The sequence below is a fragment of the Pygocentrus nattereri genome, chromosome 2 (assembly GCF_015220715.1).
Source record: "Pygocentrus nattereri isolate fPygNat1 chromosome 2, fPygNat1.pri, whole genome shotgun sequence".
Taxonomy (NCBI): Eukaryota; Metazoa; Chordata; class Actinopteri; order Characiformes; family Serrasalmidae; genus Pygocentrus; species Pygocentrus nattereri.
In genome coordinates, this window is record NC_051212.1 from 15306736 (window position 1) to 15312406 (window position 5671).

Consider the following 5671-nt stretch of genomic DNA (forward strand, 5'->3'; position numbering starts at 1 on the left):
CTACATTAACTATATGTAAGTGTCCCCTAACCCTAATAACCTCTACCCTTCTTTGTAGAATTGCTTTAATTTAGCCATATTGAGCAAGAACTGCCCCTTTAAGGTCCTTAAGAGTACAAGTCAGGACTGTGACTAGGCCCCTCCAAAACTTTAATCCATTCAGAGGTGGACCTGGCCTTGTGCATTGGGTCTTTATTGTGTTGTATAACCCATTTACACTTGAGCTTCAGATCACAGACCAAAGACTGGATGTTGTTCTGTATTAGAGAGCAGAACTCATGGTTCCATCAATTATAGCAAGCTGACCACGTCTTTTAGCAGTGAAGCATCCCTACACCATCATACTACCACCACCATGTTTTACTGTTGATATGATGTTATTAGTAGAATACAGTGATAGCTTTACACCTGATGTTATGGGATCCGGAAAAAGTTCCACTTATTACTCATCAGCCCACAAAACATTATTTCAATATTTTTGGAGGTCATCAAGGTGATTTTTGGCAATTGTGAGAGGACTTTTCTTCTTGATTGTGTTTTTGCTTTGTAACTCTTTCATGGAGAACTCTTTCCAGTGGTGGAATCATGAACATGGACCTTCTCTGAGATGAGAATCATCTGCAGTCTCTTAGATGTGCATCTGGGTTGTTTTGTGATTTCCTGGATGAGTTGCTGCTGTGCTCTTGGAACAATGTTGATAGGCCTTTCACTTCTGGGAAAATTCATCATTGTTCCACAAGTTTTCTTCATTTGGAGAAAATGGCTCGCACTGTGCTTCACTGGAGTCCCAGAGCTTTGGAAATGGCTGTGTAACATTTTCATGACTTATACATTTTAATAACTCTTCTTAATTTTGGAATTTATTTTCATTGTGGCACAGTGTGCTGCTTGTTGAGATCTTTTGGACTACTTTACAGAGCTGGAAAGGTTCTGTTTAAATGATGATTAGATTCAACAGGGCTGGCAGAAATCAAGCTTGGGTGTGTCTTATTGAATTGATCCAAATGATTAACTACATTTGGTTAATTGGTTGATTTAGTAACTAAAGAGAAGCAAATACTTTTCCACACAAGGCCAGTTGGCATTGAATAACTTTTGCCTATATTAAGTGAGATGATTTAAAAAATGAAAAGACAAAACAACAAAAAACATTTTGTTTACTCAGGTTGTCTTTGTCTACTAATTTTTGATTCAAGATCTGAAACAATTCTGTAACAAATGTAAAAAAAAATAATAATAAATCGGGTAAAACTTTTAATTTTACTTTTACAGTTACTTTTTCACAGCACAGAGCTTTTACCACTGAGTGATTTTACCAGATTAAATTATTTTGATCAGTTTTTAATGGAATTAAAGTGTTCTTTTAAAAAGACTTTACAGACTCATACAGTGTTTGAGAGAAACTGGCCAATGAAAGAGCACATTAGAGGGTCATCACATGGTGTAAAATGTCAATGATCCCTAATCTGCACTAATCCAGAGACTTTACACTAAATATCAGTCATTTAAGGGAATCTCCATGTGCAGTACTTTCAAGCAGACTCAGCCGAGTCCTGAAACCATGTGCATCCAAATATGGTAGATAATTTGAAGAAGGAAGTGCAGAGAGAGCTTCATCTGTTTCTATATTTGATGCCAAACATGACTGGGTGAGATGTTACTGATTAGCATGCAAGCAGTCGGTACACATGGTTCATCATGTTGTGTTAATGGGGTTTTAGTACAAACGGATCATCAGTTCTACTCTTAGAGGCAGTGAGAGGCCTGATATCAGATTTAACCCCCTCTGTGCTGCTCTGGACTCAAGCTGGAAGGTGCACATGTGTGTTTCACTGCATGGTGTGATTGTCTGAGTGTGGCTGCGTTGGTTATGTGTCTGTTTTGATTGCTCAGATCATTTACAGTTTACTTTCTAGTTTTTTCTTCTGTTATTTCTTTGCAATCAATTTGTAATTTAGATTAAATCTAAGTAAAAGAACAGTCAGAGCTCAGTTGAGGCCCACTGTCGTCATGGAGCTTTCTGCATCACTGAGTTTCAATTCCTCTTTAGGTGAAGGTGTCATTGCCACTATTTAACTACAGAAGTCAGACCACAACCCTCTAAATAACTCCTCTCTGCTCTCAAACCTGAAACCTCTACTGGGTTTCTGTGGCTGTATGACCAGTGAAACAATGCTCAGAGTTTTTTTTTTTTTTTTAAATGTAGTTCATGTTCTGCTTCAAGGTCAGTCCACACCAACTCTCCTAAGGCCTGTCTGGTCACTTAATGGATTGTCATGAATACAATTCAAGCAAATTTTCAGTTTCACTCATGCAGCCATGTATAGGCTACATTTTATTGTTTTCAGTGCAGAAACAACCACAACAACTTGTTGAAGCTATTATTTGGCAAACATGAGACACTTTTGTGAGTCAGCAGTATTTGGGGGATTGAGTGCACTCTGTTGGATCTTTTTAGCATCATATAGGGGACACACTGTTACACTGACAACAGAACACAAGAACTAAATGTCATACAGTGATCAGTACAGCGATTCTGAGATTTTGAAAGTTCTGTAGTGTCCACATAACATGGATCAGTTTTCACACACTAACTATATTCTCCTGAGCTTGTCCTGCAGAAATGCTCCCACTGTCTGCACACAGGACTGCAGTTTTTTGTTTGTTTTTATTTATTTCTCTTTGGAAGTATCCGTATACATGAACAGATACAAATGCCTTTACTTTTTACTTTACTTTTAATAACAGCAAAAACCTGTGAAATGTACTGTGTTACTAAAGTGACAGCAGAGCACGAGGCCTTTTAGCCCCTCCTCCACTGATCAAACCACAAAGCTGAACCAACATGGAGAGAAACCACAGTGACAGTTTTAACACCCGTGCTCGGAAATTCTGACACAGACAAAACACACCGTTTGTTCAAGAGCAGAAAAGATGTTAAACTTCATTAAAAACAATGTTAAATATAATGTTAACCATTAACTTAATGTCATAATTGATAGTAGTCATTTTTGTTAGGTTACTTTAGGCTTCTCTTGTCTTATAGACTGTGTTGTTAAATAACACACTGCATAAATAGGCCATATGTTCATATGTAGATCACAGTATAATCTCTATGCAGTTCTGCAGTCAAAGCATGAAGGTCAGCACTGATGCCCTCGGGGTTGATTTCTGCAAATAGCTCTCAAGAAAAATATAGTTTATATTTTTGATGTTTTAGTGCGTTTTTTCCATAAAGTCTTGCAAATTAGTGATAATCAGTTGTAATTAAAGTGAAAACACAATGTTTGCACTTGGTTGTAGTAAAGACTGACAAAGCATTAAGCAGCAGTGCTTAGCCAGTCAGTTAATGCTACCTTTTATGTGTATTAGCATTGTATGATTTTTTTTTTTTATGTATATAACATGTAAGCAGAAATGAAGCACCTGCCCTGCCTGTATTAGAAAAAAAGAATTAGGTTTGGTTTCTACACATATCGACTGTACTGAGATCATTTGTTGACTTTTGCCACAACATTGATTTACAGCACTTTTCGTTCTTAACTGTCACCACATTTATCAATATTGAGATACTTTGCGGAGAAACTTGATAAAATACATGACATTGTTCACTTTAATAATGTGGTGTGTTTTTATATTGTAATATTGACGTGTGAGCCATTATATATCGTGATGATAATATTCAAACTCTAACTGTAAATGTACTTCATTCTTCTAGTTTTACTTTATACATTTTACATAACAACTGCATAACTACTAAAATAAGTTCTGTGTGTTGACTGTAGCCTCTTGACCTTGTCCCTCCACTTCTCAGACCATGTTGGTAGCCTTGGAGACCGACATCCAAGCCAGGTAGCCTATATAGACTCCTGCACCTGTGAATCCTGAAGTAGCGTCCTTACACCCACTTGTATATATTTCTAGGAAGAAGTAAAAATGTAAGCTCTAACTAACTGACCTGTAATCCTGTAATTATTGTTGTGTATGATGACTGTAACTTTTTAGGTGATGCTGAATTTGCTCTATGTGTGCACAACTGAACATTACTGTGTTTCTGAAGTGATGAGCAGAGCATACGGCCTTTCAGCACTAACTCCACTTGTCAGACCTACAAAGCTGAACTAACACATATAAACCACAATAAACACGTCAACACCCATTCTAGGAAATTCTGTCACAAATAGAAACACACAAACTGCTTCTTCAAGATAAGAAAAGATGATTAACATCAGCACAAACAGTGGTCTGTCATATTTCAGCTGTTCTCATATCTCCAGTTTTTTGTTTTTCAGTCTCTGGTATAATTTGAGAATGTCTGTCTGTCCTTGACATGGTGTGTAAATGTCATGATGAATGGAGGCAAAAGTATGTAGAAAACAGATTGGTTATGTTGACTTACATTAAAAGTAAAGTATTTTTTTCCTTCTGCTGTAATTTTCAGAGATACACTATTCCAACTGCAGCAAATAGGTCTGAAAGCAGAGGCCAAACAAGGGAAAACATCAAGGGTATTAATGCCAGGTTCAAATAAATAGGTGTGGGTGTGCAGGGATGTAGATGAAGGACAGCACTTACACTGTGAGAGATCTCTCGTCTTACACTGTGATGAAACTGTAATTTGTTGTGTTTGTGTAGAGCACAGAGTATAATCTCTATGCAGTTCTACAGGCATTAAACTTCATCAAGCCAGTTTCTTTAGGCTGACTGTGCTGTCATAAGCTATATATGCAAACCCCCACACACACACACACACACACACACACACACACACACACACACACACACACATTATCTAAGCCGCTTCTCCTTCTGGGTTGCGGGGTTGCTGGAGCCTCTTCCAGCTGTCATTGGGCGAAAGGCAGGATACACCCTGAACAGGTCGCCAGTCCATCACAGGGCAGTATATGCAAACTCTAATTCTGACTTTACTTTGTCTAGTTTTACTTGGTAAATGGTTCAAGTTAGTGCTGTATGTTGACTATAACCTCTTGACTTTATTTCCTCACTGGTCAGTCCAAGTTTGTACCCATGAAGACAGACCTCCAAACCAGGTCTATACAGTCCTGCAACAATAAATCTAGAAGGAGAGTCCTTAAACCCACTGGTATATATTTTTATAGGCTAAAACAAAAATGAATCCTTATGTAAACTCTATGTACCCTGCATCACCTACACCTTCACATTCTAACAGTCCCACGAGCACATTCTCTAAAAAGCCCATTTGTTGTATACTGCCACCTACTGTTTATCCCATGTGCTGCTTACACATTCATGTTTACACTCCGAGGATCAGTCAGGGACACGTCAGAGACTCAGTAACAGACATCCACTCTTCTAGGATGTCTAAATATTATACCAGTGATTATACGGTATGTTATAGTGAACTGAAGCTCCTCAGTGGGAGTTTATTAGTACTGATATAATCACAGTGAGATTAACAATAGACGATAAATATTCATCATCGCCCACATACAGTAACAAACTGTAAAAATACCTTAAGTATTTAACAAAATAATTACTTGCTTGTTGATTCTCTTCTTTTTTACTTCTTTTCTTTTTCTGGAGGGACTTGCTGTCCCTTTGCTGCTGTAACACTGAGAATTTCCCCATTGTGAGAATAATAAAGGATTATCTTATCTTATCTCATCACGGTGGTGTCTCCTGGCCAGAG